The sequence below is a fragment of the Fukomys damarensis genome, unplaced genomic scaffold (genome assembly GCF_012274545.1).
Source record: "Fukomys damarensis isolate Sample0158 unplaced genomic scaffold, DMR_v1.0_HiC HiC_scaffold_13, whole genome shotgun sequence".
NCBI lineage: Eukaryota > Metazoa > Chordata > Mammalia > Rodentia > Bathyergidae > Fukomys > Fukomys damarensis.
Genome location: NW_022900925.1, coordinates 27733164 through 27757761, shown reverse-complemented (window position 1 = coordinate 27757761; position 24598 = coordinate 27733164). Strand labels below are relative to the sequence as shown.

General features: G+C 52.3%; 1 long non-coding RNA gene across 2 annotated transcripts in view; it reads right to left on the bottom strand.

Moving 5' to 3' along the window:
- Nucleotides 1-24598, bottom strand: part of LOC104859561 — a 39979-nt gene continuing 15381 nt past the window's right edge. Inside the window, exons 1-3 of one of the 2 annotated variants that reach the window (XR_779435.2) lie at nucleotides 10553-10734; nucleotides 10332-10437; nucleotides 1-66 (exon numbers count right to left, since the gene is read on the bottom strand). This is a non-coding gene — a long non-coding RNA (uncharacterized LOC104859561). Of the gene's footprint in view, nucleotides 67-10331; nucleotides 10438-10552; nucleotides 10735-24598 lie in introns of those variants that run through there. The other variant, XR_004516986.1, reaches the window with a different exon arrangement.

The following is a 24598-nucleotide window of genomic DNA, read 5'->3' as shown; positions in this document are numbered from 1 at the left end:
GCGGGCCTGGGCCAGGCTAGTCCACATCACCGGGGCATCCTGCTGCCGGCTCTGGGGCAGTCGCACCTGGAACAGGGGACAGAGGGCCGTGAGTCAGGAATCAAGGCAGGCAAAGGCGACTTCTGCCTCTTTCTGCTGCCTCTGCGGTGCCCTATCTTGTCACAGTTCTTCACCGACGCCGGAGAGCTGCTTTTAGCGAGGGCTCTCTGTGGTAGGTGCCAGCACTTTATGGTGCACAATCCGTTCTGCAGATGAAGAACTAGTGCTAAGACTCAAAGGAAGTAAAAGAGGCAGGACTTGAACCCAGGATCTATGTCCCAACCCCCAGCCACCACCGATCTCGACCACTACACTTAGTGCCAAGGAGCCCTGAGAATGAGACGGGCAGGAGGGGCTCCGGGTTTGCTCCCCACCTTCCCACATCTCCACCCCCAAATGGTGTTTCTGTCCCCCTTGTGCAGAGTCCTCCTGAATCTGAGGGGCTCCCCAGTGTCACCAGGAGCCTCCAACCTGAGGGAGGAAACACGATCTCCACCCATGAGCAGCCGGGGATAGCAGAGGCCCAGCACCACCACACCCCTGGGGAGCCCAGGCCCTCAAGAACCACCAGTCCCTTAGGGAGGGGGCGCCCAACCCTGGGACTGCATCTCCCCACCACTGTTAGGCTGGCATGTTACATTTATATCAGGGATGCGATTTGTTTTTAAAGACTACTGAGTGCCCTGCACATTAAAAAAACAACAACAACAACAACAACAACAAAAAAACCCAAACCCCTAGAAGTTTCTTCTGAAAGCTCTCGAGGAACCATGGACATCTTAAGCTCTCCCCCAAACCCAGTTCTTCTGCCCCCAGCCAGCCCGGCCTGCAGCCCCCCAACACCAGCACAGCTTACCTGAGGATCTGTACAAACAGGGCTGACAGTCAGCACAACTAGGGACCTGAGTCTGCCACAGAAAACCACCCAACCCACTCAGAGGCTGCACAGAAACCACTGCCAAGGTTATCCCTGGGTTAGTAGTCAGGCAAGGAGAGTAGACTGTATCCAGAAACACCACGCTCTGACCTTCTCCCACTTACCCCGCCGTTGACAGCCCTTTGGTTAACTGTAGAAAAGCAGTGGCTGTATTTTCCTTTTCTAGCTCTTGGGGGGTCACAAGCTTTATCACCAGTGGAGAAACAGTCTCAACACCCAATGGAATCAAGCAGGGACTGAGGGCTGCGGGAGGCCAGAAGGTGCCTCACTGCCAGACTCCTTGTGCCTGCTGGTCAGACCCCTCATCATTCACAGGCCCTCACTTGCCCAGTGTGCCCCTGACAAAGCCTCCTGTCACCCTCCAACCACTACCTCTCCTTGGTGTTGGCAGCTCCCGCTCTGGGCCTGCTGAGCGTCTGCCTAGCTTCAGAGAGGTGGTCAGATTTGAGGCTGGAAAACTACAGGGGCTACAGACCCTGTCTCAAAATAATTTTTTTTAAAGGTGGAGGAAGGGGGCTGGGGATATAGCTCAGGGATACAGTCCTTGCCTAGCAAGTGCAAGGCCCCAGCTTGAATCCCCAGTACCACAAAAATAAAAAACTAAATAAAATTCACTCATTTATTTTTATGCGATTGAACCATACATTCTACTGTGTCCTAGTTGGTACTGTTGAATAGTATATGGTGGCCGTCTTCCCAGGTCAGATCACACAGACCAACTCCATCATGTTCTAGGCTTGAGTGGTATTCTGTTGACTGGGTAAAGCATGATTTATTTTCCATCTCCATCTGCCCAGTTGAGCCAGTCACAGTCCCGAGAGGCTAAAGCCATTTCACAAGGAGAAACAGAAGGGCGACCTCCAGTGATCATCCAAGCATCGGGAATGAACATGGGAGGTAGCCTTCTGTGACACAGCTTCCCACAGCCAGCTAGGTCCCAACCCCCTCCACCGCCTAACACAGCAGCAGGTCAGAGGCTGCTACTCCGGCTCTACCAAAATGCGCTCCGAGGCCAAGCTCCACCCTGGTGGTGGCTCTGACCCTGGGCTCTGGGGGCCTGCCCTGAGTGAGGCCTGTAACACAGACCCCTGGGCCAGCAGCCCCCAAGCCAGTGCCCCGGTGTCATCACACATAGGAACCAGAGCCTCATGCTCAGGCCCTTCGGAGAAAAGCTACCATGTCCCTGCCCCCCTGGTAATTCTGCAGGGAAGATGAGGGAGCCAGCTGTCACTTGGAGAAAGAGGCCAGGACCTGTTCTCCCAGGGGAGTAAGAAGGTAAGTGGGGCAGCCATGTCCCCATTCACAGGCTCCTGGCCTGTGAGTGCTGAGAAGCCCTGAGAGGTGTCCTGGCACCTGGTGTTTAGTGACAGTGAACATGTGCTGCTCGGCCCAGCTGCAGACTCCTACACCTCCCCGTCCTGTCCTCGGCCCCGTGCCCTCAGCTGTACGTGGCCCTTATATGGCTTCCATGCAAACAAAATAAGCTAATCCTCAGCACGGTGCCTGGAGTGTGGTGAGCTGTGTTCTGCTGTCTCTGCCCCCAGACGCTGGTAAAGAACCAGGCGCAGCTGGGGTGCCAGCCAAACTGCTCCCCGGGGTCAGGGGATAGAGTGGGGAATTCTCAGGGACTCTTTGCAGCATGTAGACATCAACCCCAGAAATTCCTCCAGCACTTTGGAAGGAGATGCTGGTCCTCCTGCCCCCGGGTCTAGAGGTGGGAGTACCTGGACAGCCTCTTCATTGACCCCAGATGAAAAGTGTGGAAAAAGATTATTATGAGTGTGTGCCACACTCTGGATCCCGAAAGCCAAGCTGCCTCTAGGTAGCACCAGGAAGGGCATAAGGGCCTCCAGTTCTCAGAGGACTGCCCCTCTTCTCCCCCTTATTACACCATGCCCGAGGTGCGGCTAGCCACAGAGAAGGCCTGTCCCTAGGGTCAAAATCATCCATGTCAGGCTGCTTTTGCTACCGTATCTGCTCAAACCTAAAGCAATTTAAGACACATGAAAGAATGAAGACACCCAAGTGACCTAAGTTTATGAGCTTGTGGCAGGCGCTTTCACAATAGATATTTATTACAATTCCATGAGCTAGCTGCCACGGTCTCCGTTTTATAGCCATGGAAAATCCTCCAGAGAAGTTAGGTAACTTGCCCAAAGCCACACAGCTAGTACAAAAAGAGAAGAGAACTAATAACCTACTTCCTAAAAGCCCAAAATGCCAAGTAAGGCTTTCAGGGCTAAGAGCCAGGGAGCCTGAGGAATGCAGTCAGGTGCCCCAGGCTTAGAACATTCCATCGGAGGAACGTGACCTGCACAGCACGAAGGGAGGCTTGTTGGCTCTGTGATCCTGGGGAAACGATGGCACCCCTCTGAACCCCAGCCGCTGAGCTCTGGCAAGGAAGCAGGGAGATAACCCCTGACTGGCTTCCGACAAAGGAAGTGAGTCAAACCCACTGAGCCCAGTAGACCTCTCGTGAACGCAGGGTTGTGGTGACGCGAGGACCTGGAAGCATGTGGCTCCCGTGTCCCGGGAAGCCAGGCTGAAGGCAGCCTCCTCTTTCTCCCGGGAAAAGAATCCAGGCCTGGCAGGGGCGGCACACAGCCAACTCCACTCCTAGAGTGAGTAGCGGCCAAGGCCTGAGTCACTCTAGTCCTGGCCCAGGGAGGTGGGCAGGCTCCCCCGGCCTTGTCCAAGGTCAACCCAGCCTCAGCAAGGTCTGCTGCCACTGGGGTGGATATAGCCAGTACCTCGGGTTCCTGTTCTGACTCTGGTAAGACTGTGCCTCTGCAACATTAGTTCACTGCTCTGGTTCAACTTCCGCGCTGGTAGAAACGGGGGTGACACCTACTTGGAAGGTAGGACTAGGACAGTCCTACTGTGCTGGGACTTCTGTGGGTATCTACAGTGCAAGAAGCACCGGAGAAGACAGGCTGGTGTGGCCTGGGTTACACTCACACCGAGCCAGCTCAGCCAGCCCCAGGGCCTGTGGCACACACACTCCTGCACTTCTGTGGCACCTTCGCACCTCCCTCGACACCCCCACTCCACACCTGCACGGCCCACCACTGCCTCCATCGCTGCCCACTAGCAGCTCCCACATTGTGGGCCTATCCCACTAGCAATTCCCTCCGGCCCCAGCCTGCTCTCCATCTCTGCTACCCGCAACTCCACGGGCCTGGGGTAGAGCTTCGGCCTCATGTTCAAGTGCTCTCACTCTGCTAGGCCCTGCGGCCCATTCACAGCACCTCCTGCCTTCCCAGCCTTTGAAATATCTGAAGAACCCAGCCACCTCCATGCCTGGCACCCCCTGCCGAACTCCCTGCCTCTCCCTCCTGGCTGTGCTGGCCATGGCATCCCTCGGCTCCAAAACCCACCTGGTTCCACATGGCCTTAGACCCAACCAGAGCTTCCCAGCGGCCCACCAGGCCCCACATGGCTCTGCCCCTGCCACCTCTCTGCCATCAAACAAGCATGGATGCACATGGAGACACATTCAGATAGGCACTCAGATGGACCGTCGCCTCTCTGGCCACCTGTGTCCTCACCCGTCCCCAGCAGGCCAAGCACACTCTGTGCCTGGGCCTCTGGCTGTTCCCTTTCCAGAATCCACCATGTTCTTCTCCCACAGATCTGCGCAGCTCCTCCCCTCTCTTCCTCCTCAGCCCTGTCACCGCCCCATCTCCCAGGGCTCTGTCACCTTGGTCCTGCTCTGTCCTCCTGTGTGACAGGCCACCTCAAGTGATATCTGTCACCAACTATCTTCTCCACTAGACGCAAGCTCCACGAGGGCAGGGTCTTTGCAGTACTCACTGCAGGGCCCCAGACCCTGAAACAGCGCCCAGCACCATCACTAGATGTTCCTTCGGTGGATAGGAAGGGAAGGTAAGATGGAGAAGCATGATAAATAGGGTTTCTTCCCTGCCCTGCCTCTTTCGGCTCACAGCCATGGTGGGAGGGGGACTTTTTAGTTTCCAATGCTTTCTCTGCACTCTGACTCCTCACTGCCAACCTACAAGGCAGGCAGGCATTGCTGCCCCGCTTCTCAGAGAGTGACAGAGGCCAGGGCAGTTCAGTGGTAGGTCCCATGAGCTTTCTGCTGCCTGACCTCAGGGCCTCCTGTCTGGCACGAGGCCGGTCCCCTTCACCAGATCAACGACGGGATGGGAGGCTACCCACTCCCCAAGCTGACTTGACTTTCCATTCTGCCCCGGAGGACCAGAGTCAACCCTGAGAGGTGGGAGTGACCAAAGGGGGCCTTGGGAGGAGGTGTGGTGTTGGGGGCCAGAGGTCCCAAAGGCCAGCTCTGGAAGGAGGGGTAGGACTGTCCCAGACAGGCTCTGTCCCTGCGCACCCCAGGCTTCCTCTTCAGAAAATCACTGAGAAACAGATCCTAGGTCATGCGATCTCTGCTGGTCCCAGGAGGCACCCATTTCTTGCCCAATCTCTGGGCCCAGCCCAGTGGCACTGCCAGGCCAGGCCACTAGGTGGCATCCCTGTGCTCAGGCCCCAGCTGCTCCCGGAAAGGGCAGACAGCACCTTCTCTGCCAGAAGCCAAGGGTGTGCCCCACCCCCACCCTGGGACCGAAGGGAGAGAAGGGCTACCGGATGGACCCCGGGGCTTTGGAACTGCACTACGCCACTGCTTTCTACCCCTCGTCCTTGGCAGACATCACCAATCCATCTAGGTGCAGTTGTCCCCCAAGCCCACCAGCTCAGGTCCCTTTGTGACAGGGCGCTTTGGCCAGCCCCTGGCACGTGACCAGGCCTGGCCAGCGAGACCCAGTGCAGGGCCAGCGCCTTCCCTCCCCTCCTATGTCCATCCGGGAAGCTAGGGCCGGGCTGACTTTGTCTCATCAGTGGGCTGCAAAAGCCAGCAGGGCCAGGATGAGGTCACATGACCCCCTGGGAGGCTTGTGTAACCACGGATAAATCCTGGGAAGCCTCATTGCAATGGAGAGGTGGCCCAGCAGCCAGGCAGCGGCACCCTCCTCCTCCAATTGTCACCTCAGACGCTACGGGGCCGGGTGGGGCTCCTGAAGAGGCCTAACCGGGAGGAGGAGAGGGGAAGGGAGCAGAGCAAGCAAGATCCTGAGGCTCTGGGATCTGTGTGCGTGTGTGCCCGGGGGTGGCCAAGGGGCGGCCCTGACAGAGCCATCTTGTCCTCCTGCCCCTGCGCAGGCTTGTTTTCTTCCCAAGCTATTAATGTCGCTGCAGCTTCAAAAGCCGGGTGACCTTTAAATGCTGAGCTGCCTGCTTCTGCCCAAGGCACGGAAACAGCTTAATGGAAACTCAGTCCAAATGGCCACAGCCACTGGGGCCATAACAAAGCCAGTCTCACTGTCTGAGGTCCCCAGGGCCACTAGACAACCACGCCTCTGCCCACCCCAGGGTGACCAGGAAGGGCTCAGAGGTCCCTCAGCATAGCCACTGGAGATAGAAGCCAGGTTGGACAAGAGCAAAGGAGGAGGAACAGGAAGAGAGACACAACTCTGCCATTCCCTGTTTGCTGTGTGACCTTAGGTTGCCTCCTTCCCTCTCTGGGCCACTTATCACTTCTTCATCTGTTAAACATGAGAATTTGATGAAAGGACTCCCAAAGCTCTTTCCTAGGGAGAAGAAAGGATACAGAGAAGTAGGACACATGGCTTCCACAACCACTCAGCGGGGGCGAGGGCAGCACCTACCTTTCCAGCGCTATCCCATGCAGCTGTGCAGGCTGTGCACTGCACAACTCCTTGACCGAACCTCATCTTCTATCATCTAGTCAGATCTGTGGATCTAAGGCATTCAAACATCTTGTTGTTGGTAGTGCTGTTTTGTTTTTTTGTTTGTTTTTTTGAGACAGGGTCTCACTATGTAGTTGAGACTGATCTGGGACTATGTAGCCCAGGCTGGTCTCGAACTCACAGCGATACTCCTGCCTCCGCCTCCTGAGTGCTGGGATAACAGGCATGCGCCACCACACCCGGTAGTGTTGTTTTTAAAACTTTTTAAAGCCAGGCATTGTGCTGCATGCCTATAATCCCAAACTCAGCACTCTGGGAGGCTGATGCAGGAGGATCACAAGCCCAATCTGGGCAATTTAGCAAGACCCTGTCTCTAAATAAAAAATAAAGGAGTAAGGGCAGGGCTGGCAACGAAGCTCAGTGCTGAGGCCCTGAGTTCAACTCCCAGTACAAAAATAAATAAATAAATAAACAAATAAATAAATAAAATTCTGAAAATAAAAAGGAGGGAAGAAAATCTTTTTTCGTTTCTAATTTCCCTCTTTCTGCTTCAACATTTCTGGCCAGATCTGTAGCCAGTGGGAGATGTGAGGCAGGGATGAGGGCCAAAGATTCCAAAGGAGGTCTAGGTCCCTTCCCCACAGGCAAACTGGTCCTGGATCCTTGGGCGTTAGGGACACCATCTTTTACCTCTGCTCCTGACGCCCACATATTGGGCTAGGCTGCCATAAAAGGTATCATCAGAAAGTCAGCTCTGCCTTCCAGCTGAACAGATCCAAGATGACGCTCCCAGGCACGGGAAACTCATGTCCTTGGTAGGACAGTGGTAATAAAAATACTGATAATAATAGCAACGCTCACGGATGTCGACCTCTACTCCCAGTGCCTTATGCATGGCGACTCTCCATCCTGTCAGCCTAGGAGGTACACATTACTCCTGCCCTTTCCGCTTTGTCGAGGTGAAGAAGCTCGTTCAAGGTCACGCAGCTGAGGAGCCAAGCTGAAATCTGAACCCAGGCAGTCTGATTCCAGAGTCAACGCGCCACATCAGTCGGGCCTGGGCAGCACTCTGTGTTCCCTGGAGCCAAGTATGGGGCCGGGCACACAGCAAGCGTCAGTGGCCGTGAGCTGCACTGAATTCTGAAGAGCAGAGCGGCCCCTAGTTGTATGTGTGTGGGGGGTGATTCTGGGTGCCTCTAGATTTGTTAGGGATTTCACTCATGTCTAGCAAGCAAGGGAAGGAGTCTGCAGGTAAAGCCTTGTCCAGTGGAAAAGTAAAATGCTTTTCCCCACACCACCAAAGTTGTAAAGTTGCCTGAGCAACCAACTGTTTAGCACCACCACCTGGGCAGACAAGGACTTTTATTTCAACAACAGTCCCTCCCTTCATCAACAAACACCAGCAACTCAGCCAAGACCTCAACCCAGGTGCCTGGGAGATCAAACCCCCGTGGATGGAGGGGTGCTGCTCCCCACCAAAGTGCCACACTGTAAGGGGCCCCGGTGGACCGGCAGGAACGTGTGCATGCCTGGGACTCACTGAAATGGCCCTGATTGGGAGAAGGGGCCTATGGCAGCTCAGGTGCAGGGCCAGGAAGCTGGGCTGGCTCCAGGTGTGAGCTCATGCTGGCCCAGGCCCAGCTTCTTGAGGAAGTGGAACCAGCTGCCCTCCCTGGGCCACCCTGCAGGGTCTGGGTGAGCTCTGAAGTCTGCATGGCAGCAGGAGACATCTCTGGGCTCCTGGGACAGGAGGGGAGTCAGCCCCACCATCTAGTATCAGAGCACACCTGAGGCAGGGAGGCCGAAGAACCTGAGTGAGATTTGCAGGGGTGCTCAGGCTGGGGAGAGGGGCCCTGGGAACAGAAGCTCAATCCTTCCCCTAACCTTCTGGGGAGAACTGAGCCAGAACAAACAGATGAGGGAAATCTTTTCCTGTAAATTTTTGTATGCTTGTTAAGTCTTAATTCATGTTCACATCTTCATGTAAATATAAAATATGCAAGAACATCAAAGTAATAGCATTGCCAAGAATCTTTATGTTCTTTTTGCATATGTGTATTATCTGCACTGGACAGGAGTTACTTTTTTTTTCCCCCCTTTGGTGCCAAGGTTTGAACCAGGGCCTCGTACATAATAAGCACCTCTACCACTGACATATTCCCAGCCTTTTGAGTTACTTTCTGATAAAAATGATAGCAAGTATCTGTGAGCCCTTGCTATGTGCCATGCACCCTCCGAGCATGTGGCATATGCTATCAAATCACTGCTGTGTCCCGATTATTAGAGTGACTTTAGAGATAAGGAAACGAAGGCTCAAACAGGTTAAGTGACTTACACGGATCACACAATCAGGGGCTGAGCCAAAGGTGGAACCCAAACAGTGTGGCTCCCAAGTCCATGCTTTTCTTAACACCCACCTGACAATGTCTAATTAAAGCAAAACAAAACAAACAACTACCAAAGAAAACTAATGATGGTAGAAGAAATCTGGAGAGCAAGCAAGCTCCAGGGCCTCGGGGCTTAAAACCTTTTGCAACCCTTAGACTCCCCACCCGAACTTTCCTGCCGCAGTTACTTCGGCAGACCTTTTCCAGGCCTGCCTCAGTGGAAACCAGGCGCCATCCCTCGCTGTGCCCTCCCACCCTGGTCAAGGACACAGGGCCCAGTGGGCATGGGAATGGTCCAGGCCACAGCCTTTCCGAGGAAGGACCACAACTAGAGGGCCTAACTCCGGCTGGCGTCCACTGGTGCTGGGTCCAAGGAAGAGGCTGCAGAGCAGGGCAGCTGAGTGGGCCACAGCTCAGGCAGGAGCGCTACCTGGGGAACTGGGCTTCTTCTGGTGTTTCCTTATCTGTGAATCAGGGACAGCCGTGCCCTCTCAGGTGGGGCTCCTGAGGGAGGGAGATTCACTGTGGTGGGCGCCTCCCAGTTGGTGGAAGCTGTTCTTAAAACAGGCATGGACCCTTCACACCCCGAGAGCACACGGTTCTCAGAAGCTGGCCCAGGATGTGCTCTTGAATCCAGCCTGGCTGGGCATGATCACAGCACAAAGTCTTCAGAAGCCTCTGAGAGAGGAGCCCCTCTGCCCTTTCCTGACCATGCCCTGTCCCCAGTGAGCAAGCTTCTGAGGGGAGACGTGGCTGAACTATTACACCAGGCCTCCTGCTCCTCCTCAGGAAGGAAGGAGGCTCAGTGGCAGGGGTGGCTGTGGCGGCAGTGATGGTCTTGGTGGTGGGTCTGCCCCAAGGCGGCCCCGGCTGCACAGGCAAAGCGGATCTAACAGAAGCGCTGCCTCTGGCAGCTGAGGAATGCAGGCCCAGGGCAGGAGCCCAGGCTAGGAGAGCGGGGAGCCTGGCCCAGGGCGGCACTTCAAAGGGACAGGCAGCAGCTGCGCAGGGAGGGCCGCCCTCCTCAGGCAGCCCGGACACCTTCAGAAATTCCACTCAGCTCAGGCTGCAGATGGGATTGTTTAAAGTGCTTACCCTGGCCGGCTACCCCACCACCACAGACTGTCCCTCCTGCTCACCTCCCCACTGTGGGTTCTGTAGCAGCAGCCCCCCTTCCAGGCCAGGAGCACCCAGAGGCAGCTGCCAGGTATCCCCTCCCCACCTGACACTGTCACTCACCCACGTCCACAAGTGCACTCTAGAGTTCCGTGGCCAGGGAGACAGGAGAAAGCTCGGGTTCTCACTTCCAGACAGTGCCGGGGTTGAAGTTCACAGGGCTCAGTGGCTGCAAAGATGGGATCTGAACTCAGATCGTGAGACTCCTGGACCAGGGCTCTCCTCTCGCACGGCATACACACAGCACGCTCACGCACCTGCATGTGCCACACACATCAACTCACCTGCACCGTGCAGCACATTCACACTCGGCCCAGGCCCCTCACAGCCACAGGCACAGACATCTTCTCCAGGATTTTCTTCAAACTCTCCCCTCCAGCCCAGGTGCTCAAGCAAAAGCGTCCTTTCTTCGCTCTGGAAACAGTCACGTTGCGTACATGTACAAACACACACATACTCTGCACACGAACAGAACCCTCATCCTTCCCACAGTACGCCTGCCCCTTCACCTGGCTGACGGCACAGCCAGATGAGGTGAGGATCGCTTCCTTTCTCTTCCATCTGCGCCCCACACCCACGATGGCTTTTACAGCTCTGGTGAGGTCAGGCTGACCCGACATGCAGCAAATCTGGCCAGAACCAGTGTCACGCTGGCCAAGGTGCTGGTCTCCTGCTTGCCTGCAGGCCCAGCCGGCTTCTGAGGGGCTTCTGATAGTGCGGGGAAAGGCCAGGAGTTCCCTGGGGCCTCACAACCAGTTGCCTTTGCTCTCGCGGACCTCAGTCTCCACTCCTAGAATATGGTGAGCATCAGGACTGTCCAGTCTGATCACTGAAGGCCACCCAGATGCACGGGTATGGGGAGGTGTGGAGCAGGCCCAGAGAAAGTTGCCACTATGTATTAGGCACAAACCACAATGCTACCTCTGCAGAAGGTCAGTGTGGCCCAGTCCCTAAGGCATGGACGAACCTGTACCCTTCCTTTCACTGCAGAACCGAAACCCCTTCCTTCAAGTGGAACCCCCAGCAGAATTTTGTTATTGAAGACATGAAGGAGAAACCTGCACTTGCCCAGTCCAGCAATTATGCATGACGGAGAACCTGCCCTTTAGTGGGTGCTAGGCAGTGTTTCTTGCGCATCTTGCCATGTCATTGTCATGACAGTTCAGTACATCACCTCCTTCTACTGGTATCACCTTCTACTGTCAGGCATTTTACAGATGAGTCACACATGACCTAAAGGTCATCTGGGATTATGCCCCCTTCAATCTGCAAAACCTTATGGAACTTTCCAAAAATAGCTGGACATTTCTCAGCCCTTGGCTCCTTTAATATCACTGTTAAAGTAGGATGTGTTCAGCCAGTGCTCAAACACCGCCAATGAGTGTGTGTTCCAAGTCTCCTGACACACCACAAACTCCTGCAATGTGTTCTACACCCTGCCTTTAACCTCTTCTGCATTCATCTCCCAAGATATTTGCATCTACCTGTTCCCCTCACTGCAACCAATGTAACTTCAGGAAACTCAAATACATTTTCCTATGGGTCCAAGAAACAAATGTGCTTTGCACTGTGGTAGTGCATCAGAAGATGCTGGAGGCGGGCTGGGGTTTAGCTCAATGGTTCTGCTGCCTGCCTCCCAAGTGCAAGGTCCGGAGTTTGATCCCAGTTCAAAAAAATACACACACACATGGGAAGAGACCGCTATTATCTGACTCTCCTGAGGGGTTTACTAAGAAAACACATTCTTCATCCCACTGTTCAGTAGGGCCGTGTGGCCAGGAAATGTGCGTCTTAGCAAACTCTCCAGGTCACATGGATGCACGGTGAAGTATGAGGACCACTATCTTACAGGTGGGCGCAGTTTGGAGACCTGAACACTGGTTTTCCCCCCATCACTAAGTAGCCAAATGATCTTAGGGAAGTCCAGTGACCTCCTGGACCTCCAGGATCCCTGGGAAATAGGCAGAGAGGTCTAAAGGAGTCCCAAGATTCTTTCCACCCCTGACAGCACTGTGTCTGCTCGAGTGCCCAATGGTCCATACATGTAGGAATTGACTTTCAAGGACGGACAGATCAACATACACTACAGGGACTCATCACAAAGTGTTCCTGTCTGGTTGATTTAGGGAAATCTGTAAAAAATACCATCTCTGGCTCCAGGCCCTAAACAAATGGCTTTTGGATTATCCATGCCACCTCCCTCCTCCCCTGAACATCCATTTTCCTCATTCCAGCCATATCTCTCAGCCAACCAGGATTCTGTAAACATTGGTTTCGCACACCTGGGCTTAGTCAACAGTCATTAAACAAAGGCACTGCCAAAGTACCTCACAAGCCCACACTTGCACTGGGCTTGCACCAGCTCTGTGTCTCAAGGGAAGTAGCGGTCTGGGCTGTGTGGATGGACACTGAGCTAGCTGCCTTCCTCCAGCACAGGGTGAGCATGAGGGCTGTGCTGGACAGAATGGCCCCTGCCTACCAAAGGGTTGCATGCTTATCTGGACTTAAGGGATGTGAGGACACAGCGTGAGTAGCAGTTGCTGGAATCCAAAACTAACTAGACATTCCAGTCCTTGGCTCCTTTAATGATCACCATGAAAACAGGATGTGTTCAGTAGTGCTCAAATGTTGCCTGCTGGTACCAAACACATGACTGGCTCATCCTTCCAGGTCTGTGAGTGCTCAGCAGTGCAAATGTGGGGTGAATTCAGATTCATGTACCTCTGCCTGCCATCAGCCTGTGCACACAAAATAACTAAAGGGAAAGGGCAAATGGGAAAGGCAAGAATGCAAACCCAGCCTCCCCAGAGGGAAACATCTGTGAATTATAGCCTGCATCTGCTGATCCTCATCATTTAAGAAACCCAAAATAGATGATCCTCTCACTCTGACCATGCTGACTGTCCATTACGATTGTGCTTTATGTGTGCACAGTACTTCACAGTGTGCAATGTGAGGGAAAGTCCATGAGCCCCTTCCATCTGCCAGGCTCCAGGATAGGCGTGTTAGCTACATGGAATCCCAACAAAAATCCCAGGAGGTAGGAACTATTATTTTGCAGATGAGGAAACTGAGGCATGGAAGAGCTAAAAAAAAAAACCTCACCAGTGGTCTCGCAGTGAAGAAGTGACCAAGTCAGGACTGTGTTAAAGCCCACATTGCCAACTTCTTACCATACTGTCACCCACTTACAGTAGTGCACCTGCGTGGGGAGCAAGGAAGGAAACTTGTCCAGAAGAGCTGAACACATGGAACGATCCTGACAAAAGTCTCCCCTCCACCCTCCTGGAGTAGGACAGAAGTGATCGTGCTGAGCTACAGTGGCCAGAGTGGGGAGCAGGGAGATGAAGAGAAGCGAGGGCACCCCAGCTTGAAGCTGAACACTCACTTCCTCAGCCACAGTAGTCCCAGGCCCGGAGGGATCTCACCAGGCTCCAATGCTCCCCCAAGCAGAGTCTCCTTGTCCCAGTCTGGCCTCTCTTCACATAGTATTTCCATCACAGCCACACTGGGCAGCAGCCAGGGTGAGTGAGGCCATGCAAGAGGAAGTGGCCACACTTGAAAATCATTAGCATGCAGCGCTGAGCTTGAGGCCTCTGTTCTTGAGCAAGGACTATAGCATTTCACTTTCAGGAGAGAGCTGGGAGGGTGGGGCAGGCTCAGAATTGCACAACCAAAAGCACAGGCTCAGACACACACAGGTCCCAGGTGGAGTTTGCTTAGAAGCCACCTGCAGAACAGCACAGGCAAACCACAGCCTGTCACACACAGCAGGTAGAGAGGCGGGGGAGAGCCGGGGAAGGGGGGGAGTGCAGGCTGACTGTCTCCACTGCTTTTTCTATTAGAAAGGGCTTCCAGAAGAGGACAAAATCAGGACTTTGTGGTCAAGTCTTCCAAGTCAGGGAGGCCAAGCCAAGGAGCACTGAGGAGGAAGGGACTCGGCTTAGCAGATGACAAGGGAAGAGTGCATTCTGCAACTCTGGGAAGGATGCCTTCCTGCACACCTGCTTCCCAAAAGGCTGCACCCCCTCTTCTGATCACCAGGTGTAACGCACACTCCACCCCTGCCTTGTCCCAGATGGGAGAAAAACACCAGCGCAGTCCTCACAGGCACCTAGCAGCTCTGGAACCCCACAGCGAGGGCAGCTTTAGCAGGGCGGCGGCCTTTCCCTGAGTGTCACCTCTCAGCTACCAGCTATGGCCCCAAAGGCTGTGAGGTGATTAATTGGCAGGAGGGAGGCTAAAGGCTGGGGAGGTGAGAGGGAAGGAAGTACGGTTACCAAGGGAAAAAGTCAGTTGCAAGGAAAAACCTGTTTTCAAAAATGAAATGCAAACAACAATAAAGGTGGCTGTGAACAAGCCCTAAAGCCTTTGTCCCCAGAACTGTCCGCAGCCACCCCCTCCCACCCCACCTCACAAGGTCCACAAGAGACTAAGATTTTACTCTGTTTCCTTCCTATATCTCCCTAGAGCCTAACCAGGAGGCTCTTGAGGAAATCAGGAGAAATGGGGCCCTTGTCCTTTGGAAAGGGAGCACACAGCGCCCTTTCGAGGGGCCTTCTCACATTCTCACACACCCACCTGGATTCTCCCCACCCTCCGCAGCCTCTGCTGGGTGGTGGCAGGTAGAGGGGTCAGGAATGGGCTCGGTGAGGGAAGCTGTTCCCTCCTTGCTGTGGGCCTGATGCCTGGCAGGAGTAGGCCACCCACTAGGTTCAACTCACCCCCTCAAAGCCACTCTGTTTGCAAAGGGCTTTCGGGGACAGGAAGCAATAAACAGATTCAAGCAGCCAAGATGCAGGGGCTGATTATGCAGTTTATGGATTTTCCAGGCCTCTGTGTGCTCTTCCACCCGCTGCAGAAAAAGGAGATGGAGAAAGACCCGCTGGCCCTTGGATGCACAGGTGGCCTTTTGCAGGCCTAACTGGATCTTTCCGAGCATGCTGAGGGAACTATGAAACCTGAGGGCCCCCATAAACCACCATGGAAAACACCCCCCTGCCCAACAGGACTAGAGTCCAGCCTGCTGGTGACGACACCACACACACGGGCCTATGGCTCACCTCTCTGTTCAGCTCTAAGTCACTGCATGGAGGGAGCCCTGGCGCTCCTAGAGGGGAGGGAGTGCCTAGGGGTGGCTGGGGTGGGTGACACTAATGGAGAATGTAGCTCAGTGGGTGCTCAGTGGAGCATGTGCCTGGTGTGCATGATGCCCTGAGTTCAATCCCCAGCCCAAAATAAAAAACTTGGATTAAGTTTTAAGACATATATAAGCACATGTAAAACACAGGACGGAACCCTCATGTGCAGCCGGGACTGTCAAAGGTGGAACAGAATCCTATGAAAAAGCAAGTGGCAGGGCCATGGGTGTGCTATGCTGCTTTGTGAAGGTATCTGATCTACAAAGGCATACAGAGCCACACACAACACACACCCAGCAGCAACTGCCTAGCAGCAGGATACAGAACGTGGGAACTTTTGCTGTTTATCTCATGTGCCTCTGCATCTTTTCATGTTTTTACAAATTTGCATTACCTCTATAGCTTAAAATTAATAATCTTTAAAAAAATTAAGTGCAACAATCAATATGGAAATACCTCAAAGAGCTGGGACTAGAGGTTCCATTTGACCCAGCCATCCCTCTGCTGGGCATCTTTCCAAAAGAATTAAAGGAATCATATCACAGTGATATATGCACACCCATGTTTATAGCGGTACAGTTTGTAATAGCTAAATCTTGGAAACAGCCCATTAGTCCATCAGTTGGAAATTGAATAAAGATGCGGTTTTTCTATAAAATGGAATACTACTCAGCCATAAAGAATGAGAAATTAGATTCATTCATAGGAAAATGAATACATATTGAGGATATACTTCTAAGTGAATAAATAAGTCACACATGTGTAAATACCGAATAGTTTCTCTGGTGTGAAAAGCTATAATAGTATGTAAGAGCCTAATGATATAATTGACCATGTGAAATAGGAAGAAAGGGGCTAAAGGTGTAGGGGAAGTGGGAAGGGTAGGGGGAAGGTAATAAGGGAAAACAAAAAATATGACAAAATGGAAATAAAGTGTTTGTAAATGGGGAGGGGAGGAGGGGGTGAAGGGAGGGCACGGACAAGGGGAAAAAACTGAGAACCAAGACCTGTCATGTAAAGGTACAATATCCCAATAATGAATGTAATTGTACTGTATACCTAAAATATACCAATAAGCTTAATAAAAGAAAAAAAATTAAGTGCATTGGTGGTAGGAATGGAAAATGATACAGCCACAGTGTAAAAGGTTCGGTGGCTCTTCTAAAAGTTAAACATAGAGTCCCCCCTGTGACCTAGTGATTCCCCGAGTACACATCCAAAAGAACTGAGAGCTGGAACTCGGGTAGATATCTGTATACCAGCGTCCACAGCAGCCCACAGGTAGAAACAACCCAAGTGTTCATCCACACATGAAAGGTAAACAAAACAGTATATACATTAGAAATAATGGAATATTACTCAGCCACAAAAATGAGTGAAAAAAAAATTTTTTTTGTACTGGGGATCGAACTCAGGTCCTTGCCCTTAGGAGGCAGGTGGCAGAACCACTAAGCTAAATCCCCTGACCAAGGAATGAAAGAAATCTTGATAGATGCTGTAATATGGATGATCCGTGAAAATATTACACTAAGTAAAATAAGCCAGACCCAGCCTAAAGGGCAAATATTGTACCTCACTTCTGTGAGGTACCTAGAATAGGCAAATTCATAGACAGGAAGTAGAAGGGAGGTTTCTAGGGACTGGAAAATCATGGAATGGGAAGTTAGTATAAATGGGCATAGAGTTTCCTTCGGGATGATGAGAATGCTCTGGAGATTCTTTGTACAACAATGCAAAGGCATCAAATGCCACCAAATTGTACATTTAAAATGGTTAAAATGAGGCTGGGGATTTAGCTCAGTGGTTCCACCACCAGCCTCGCAAGCACAAGGTCCAGAATTCGATCCCCAGTACCAAAAATTAAATAAATAAATAAAATGGTTAAAATGGTAGATTTAATGTTAGGTATATTTTTAGCCCAAGAAGGAGAAAAGGAAAGAAGAAGGGAAAGGCAGGGCAGGGCAGAGACAAATAATTAAGGCAGGACGGGGTCCTGGGCACTGGGTTATAGAAGCCTGACTCACGGACAGAAGGGGGCACTACTTGGGCACTGCAGAGGGAGCTGCCAGAGCACAGGAAATCCTGGCCTACACAGAGAGGCTCTGTCCCCTTCTGCATGGAGTGGGCCGGGACACAATGACACCCCTGTTGGAGAGGGCCGTTCACATGGCCTGCGGAGTGACACATGCCGCGGGGTTGGGGGTGGCGGTGCGGGACATTTGGAATAGCTGCGTCGTGATACATCAGGAAACGGGAATTACAATGGTCAGCGCGCTGAAAAGGACGCATCTAAGCACCTTGGACAGGGGGAGGGGAGGAGAGGTTCTAGGAGGGGAGAAAAGGACAGGAATCCAGCCCAAGAGGAAGGCGGAGTCGGCCCTAGAGGGCGCTCTGCCGGAGAGGAATCATTCATTCAGCTCGCACCGCCAGCCAGTGCTGGCTGCAGGCAGCGGGAGGAAGTGGGGCGGGGAGAGGAGAGAAGAGGCCTGAGCCACCTGACAAACACAGAGGCTCCTCCTCTTACGATGAAGTCCCATCCCGACAAGCCCATGGCAAACTGAAAATATCCTAAGTCCAAAAAATGCACCAAGCTGCTAAACATCACAGTTCGGCCTCGCCTACCTTAAATATGCTCAGCACACTTCCTCTAGCCTACAGTTGGGGAGTCATTTAGCACAGTCTGCTTTTTACTGCGGTGCTGAACATCTCATGACTTACTGGATACTATGCTGAAAGTGAAAAACAGAACAGTTTATGGGTGTGTTTTCACACCACCGTGAACTCAAAAGAAATTCTGAGTGGAAGCATCACAAATCACAGACCATCTGGACCTCAGTGTACTTTCAGTCCCCCACGCATATGCTCAACGAGGGAGGTTCTGCTGCCTGCCTCGCAAGAGCAAGGTCCCGAGTTCGATCACTGGTACCAATAAATAAATAAATAATAAATAAATACGTATTTAGCCGGGCAGTGGTGCAGCCTCTCTGCAGGCTGAGGCAAGAGGATCACAACCTTGAGGCCAGGTTGGGCAACTTTGTGAGAGGCTGTCTCAAAACTAAAATTTTTAAAAATGGCTAGAGGTATTATAGCTCAACGGTAGAGTGCTTGCCTCGCATGTGCAAGGACCTGGGTTCAATCCCTAGTGCCAGAAATAAAAATAAACAGATAAACTCTTACGTAAAACAAGAAAGAAAATTTGCCCTCCCACCCTCACATTCTTGCAGAAGGCAGAACCCCGTCTTGAGGCTGGATTGTTGCATCCAGAATAAGAAATGAGATCAAACTGCCCATGTGGACAGAGCACCTGTGAGCCGATGCCTGGTTATCAGAATCAACTGATCCCAGTTCTTCCTTCCTGGAGGACAGAAGCACAGGAAGCCCAGGCACAGACGAGTGGGGTGCCAGGCTCTGGGGCCTGTGACCGCCCTAGACAGCCTTCTCAAAGCAATATGGTTTCCTGAGGTTTTACCCCACTTATCTCCAGTGTGCAAGGACAAAGCGGAGCTGGGGGCAGGGCATTGTGGTTAGTGACAGCTCTGCCTCTCTGAGATAAGAATAGTTCCACAGTGGACTTTTTAGAAAAGGACATTCAAGGGCTTCCTGAAACATGCTAAGTGCTGGGGTCGGGGGGCAGGCAGTTCTGAAAGATCCTGACATGATACTCTGGCCATCTCAGAGACCAATTTTGCCTACAACTGTACCATCCAAAAAGGTAGTCACTAATCACATGTGGCAATAAAATTTTTAATCAAAGTTAAACAGGATTACAAATACAGTCGTTTGGTCACACTGCCACATTCCAAGTGCTCAATAGTCCCTGTGCTGGCCAGTATGTATTCAGACCATTTCCAGCCTGGAAGGGCACTCCATCAGGCAGTGCTATTCTGGAACCTGGAGGACAGCCACCCTCCTTAGAAGAAACCCTTAATTTACTGTCCTTGTGAGGGCTTCATCACAATCACCAGGGGACCCCCAACTAAGGAGCCCTCCAGGGCAGGCAGAGCTAGGGTGAGCTGTATACCTGCCCTTCACCATGATGCCCACGACCCAGCCTCATCCAAGATCAAAGCTCTGACCTGCTCCCTGTGAAGCTGAACCCCAAGCAAAGAGGAATTGGAGTCCAGCCAGAGCCCATGTTTCAGAAGAGGTGCGGAACAGGGGTGTCCCTAGCATCCAGGGCTCCTCCGCTGTCCCCTCTCCTGGGTATGCCCACGTGTGGCCCTGGCACTGTCTCTCCCCTGGGCTTCTCCACTGCAAAGGAAGGAAGCAGCCAGAGAAAACTGCAGTTGAGGCGGGGTTGGGGGCAAGTGTTCATTAAGGGTAAAAGTGCTGTTTCGTGGAACACATGGTCAGGTGAAGGAAGTGACCGTGAAGAACACATCGGTCTTTGGCCCTGTGTCTTTGACTAACCAAGACAGAGACTGAGCTCCCCGACCCATGCATCTCAGGGCACCCAGTGATGTGCGCCCGTCACCCTGACTTAGCCAGTCTTCTTCAGAACTTCCTCATCTGCATCAAAGCAGCAGCACTGTATCTCTCCAACATGTCTCAGCCTGGCCCTGAAAGTCAACCCAATGACCTGTAAATCTGCACTTTCTTCCTACAAGCAGCAGATTGGGGGCCGGAGGAGGCTGAGCAGATAACACACCAAGTGTGGGTATAGGGCCGCAGGGAGACCCTGAGAAGAGAGCCAGTGAGCCTGGTTCTGCTCAGGGATCTTGGAGCGGGTTCCTTGTTAAGTATGACCTCTTTTTTTGGTGGGGGGGTGACCAGGGATCGGGACCACATGCTTTCGAGGCAGGCAGCGGCACCACTGAGCTAAATCCCTGGCTCTAACTCTGACCTCCTTTAATTAAATAAAACAGATACAGAAATCTTCATAAAACATAAACTTAATGAATTAGATCATCAGGCAAACACCTTGTAACTACCCATGGTAAGACACAAGATTTGCTGGCCGCTCAAAACTCTCTCTACATGCCATGAGCTGACTTTTATATCAATCACTTCCAATCTTTTTTCCTTAGAAGTCCTAGGAATTGAACCCAGGACCAATGCAATTAAATTTCATTCTCAACAACCCTCCCTTTTAAAATTTTGAGACAGAGTCACTGAATTATTTAAACTGGGCTCTAATGTGTGATCTTCCTGCCTCAGCCTCCTAGAATGGTAGGAATGCTCAGCTGTACCCTTCCCCCAGTCTGAAGTTCATAGAGCAAGTTTCCTCTTTTCTCTGAACCTTTGTTACGCCCCCTGCCCAACTTACTGGGCTCCAGTGACAATAAATAGAGATAATGAACCTGGAACCACATAGGGAAATGTTTATGACATTTTGTTATGCAAAGAATACAGAATGCAAATTGATCTATACAGTATGCGTTCAACCACACAAAGAAAAAAGACCTAGAAAAGAGACCAAAGGAAATGTGTCCACACATCCATTGCTATCCTGACTTCTGCAATCCTCTCCCCTTTCTTATGTTTCCCCACAATTAGAATATCACAGTGTGATCACGAGGGGCCAAGCCATTTTTAAGTCTTTTTAAAAAGTGTTCCTAAAGCGTGGCACCAGATTGAGTGTGTCACCAGGTTTGCCCATCCTCCCTTCAGTGTCCCTCACCCCCAGTGCTGCCTCTGGGTTCTCACGGCCACCAAGAATCCAGCCAAGCCCTGGCATCCACAGCCTGCTGCCCTTGAGCCTCTGGCTGATCTGATCCCCCACTCCCCTCTATGCAGGGTCATGTCCCAGCACCCCTCCCTCCGAGTCAGGGGTCATCCAGTCCTCTGTCACCTGCAGGGCTTGTCCCACGGGAATTGCTGGGCTCTGTCAGAGCTCCTGACTCGCCATATATAACAAGTTCTCAGGGGCTGCTGTCCATTTGTCCAGAAACCGGACCACACTCTGAGAATACTTGATTTGTACCTCTCCTCTGTCTTCCTAAATAAGCCTCGCCCATCCTTCAGGTCGTAGCTCAGGATCCCCTTTTCCCAAGAGACAACTGCTGAATGGCTCTCTGTCCCCCTTCCTCTGCTCTTACCCTGAAGGGTGTGCAGGTAGAGGAAGAGAGCCCCAATGGCACTGATCATCTGCTCTCTGATGGGGTTGGGTCCCCTCCATCCTGCCAGCCCTGAAGCGCAGAGACTGCGACAGACACTTCTCTCGTGACCCCCACATTACCCAGAAGGCATTCCTCACCTCCTGGGTGAAGTGAATCTATCCGGACCACAGGCTTCCCAGCGACACATGCAGACTTCTATTACACTCCCTGGGCACCTGCTATGTGTCAGGACGCACAGGATAACAACCTCTTTGCAGGCTGGGGATGGTACAGCTCACTGGTAGAACACTTGCCTAGCATGTGCAAGACCCTGGGTGCAATCCCCAGCACCACACAAAAAGTTAACTAATTAAAAATGCATTTGAAAAAAATATCCTTTTCTCTTCACAGACACCAAGAATCACAGAGCACGAGTCATAGCAAAGCCTACAGAAAAGTCTTCCATGAGGAATCCTCTCAGCTGCAGCCAGAGTCCCCATCCTCAGCTTACTGATTGCTGCACACACACAACCTTGGCCCAGATGCAGGTGTCGGTGCCCACCAACACACACACACACACACACACACACACACACACACACACACACTCGCACACTCAGAGTTGTGGGCCTACCCTCATGTAACCATGGTGAGGGTTTGGCCACCTGCTGTAGGCTCCTTTGTTCCCCAGCTTGGCACCATGGATGGGGGAGACGGGATTCACAGCAGACACTGTTAAGAGAACAGATGTCCAGGCAAACAGGCAGAGCCACTGGGAACAATGGCCGTGGTTATGCAGAGCTGGACCCCACTGGAGTGGGGCAAGGAGACACTGGCTCCCTATGAAAAGGTGGTGTAGCCTAGGAACAGACTACCCCATTTCTTCCTAGAGCCAGGGGTCTGGGCACTTAGGCCTTCTGCTCAGCAAGACACTGTGAGCTGGCTAGAGACTCCAGATTCTGGAAGGTAGATGGTTCCACCTTGACCTGTACACAACTTTCATTCGTATACTTCACTTCACTATGTACTGATATGTTCTACTCAAAAAAGAAAGCCATGGTGACGTTTACCTAGAGTGCCAGCATTCTGAGAGGCTGAGGCGGGAGGGTTACAAGTTCAAACTGAGCCTGGGCAACTTAGAGTGACCCTATCTCAGAATGAAAAAAAGGGCAAGGGATAGAGCTCAGTGCAAAGGCCTTGGGTTTAATTGCCAGTACTCCCCACATCCAAAAAAGTAAAGCCAAAAGACGAGATGGTAAAGATCCCTTTGGAGGAATGAAAGGAGAGATTAAAAAGAAAATAATAGCCAGGCATTGGGGTGCATGCTTATAATCTCAACACTTGGGAGGCTGAGTCAGGAAGATCACAAGTTCAGAACCAGCCAGGCTATATAGCAAGTACAATGCCATCCTAGAATAGCAAGACTCCGTATCAAACGCACACACACACACACACACACACACACACACACACACACACCAACAACAACAACACCAGTAGTGCCGCTCTGTAAAAGAAAGCAACTACAAAGAGACTGGGCAGAGGCACTGTCCACTCCTGCAAGGGGCAACCTACAGGCCAGCTGAGAGGAAGCAGTGTCAGCACTGGAGCTCCCCTTGTTTCCTCCCCATTCCCAGAGATGTTTCCAGACAGGAAATGGCATCTTCCTTCCATGTGCCAGTCAAGTCCTTGAGGAACCTGTCCCTTTCCTCCAACCCTGGGCTACTCCTCCTTCTGACCACCCCCTGCCCCTGCTACATGTCCCTAAGGCCCCGCCCCACTGGCCTCCCCCGAAGCAGTGGTGACCATTTCAGGACCCGGATCGCAGCTCTCCTCCTCTTCCCACACACACCTCTTGGCTCACTCCCTGGGTCTCACCCGATTAGACCCCCTCTTGCACCGTCCACGTGGCAGCACCAGTCACGCGACACCACCACTGTCATTACCCACGGTGGTCCCCACAGGCAACGCCTACCTGGAGGGGGGGACTTTGGGGGGTCTCATTCAGTTCCTTATCCCAGCACCTAGCCTCCCTCAGAGCAGGCAAGAACGTATTCATGTCAATCCAAGGAAAGGATGGGAGAGGAAATCTAAAATCAGGCAGATCCACACTAGGACATGTTTCAAAGCTCTGGGGAATTTCTAACAGACTTTTATGAGTGCATCCTGTGGGCTGCTGGGAAAGCTGAGACACAGGGTGGTGGATAAACATGCCACAAGGTAACTGTGGCTCACAGGGAGAAAGAGGAAAACCTAGTGAAGTAGCTGTCTCAAAAGTCCTTATTCCCCGGGGCTCAGAGGTCACAGTGACCCCACAACTTCATCCTTTGGACAGAGCACAGATCCAAGTTGCTGTCCACAGGAGCAGGAGCAGTATGTCTCTACTGAAGGCCACTCTTGATGTCACAGGGAACGCTGGCATATGCAGGGGGACCTGGGAATCAGCATTCCTGACTGGGCGCCCCGAGGAGGTCAACTCAGAAGCAGGGACAGAGACTGGGCCTTGGGAGAGAGGGCTTTTCTCTGCCATGCCTGAGACTCCCAAGGGAGGGAGAAGGGCCCCAAGCACCTTACCCCACAGGCTCAGACCCTGGGCAGCAGAGGGCAGGTGGCCTGCACCAGCTCTCTTGGCCTCTCTGGGCTGAGGCCCAGACCAGTGAGGAAGATAGCCCCCAGCTATCAGGAGAGGCTGGGAAGCAAAGCAGGTTCCCTGAGTTGCATAAAAGTAGGCAGGAAAAAAATGTATTCAGACTCAACGAGAGTAAATGAAAATGAACCATATGCCAAATCCTTGGCAAGGTGCAGCCCCACAGTCTTTATTTGATTTTCACACCAACCCAATGAGGCAGCTATTATATTCCTTGTTGTACCAACAGGAAACAGGCATTGTTTCACTGGAGGAAGAGAAGCTCAGGAGGCGATCCTCAAACACTGGGCATATTTGGCCAAGGCTGAGGCAAGATTTAAGTATCTTTAGGTAAAGTATTAAGGATGCTTGCTCTTTATTGGCTTTCTTTCTTAAAGACAGGACACAATAAAATGGGATTAGGCAGGAAAAACCTCTTGCTACAGGTGGAGGTGTTAGAGGCACATGGCACCCTTGTATCTTCCCAGGATAGAGCCATGAAAGGTGCAGCTGGATCAAGTGCCC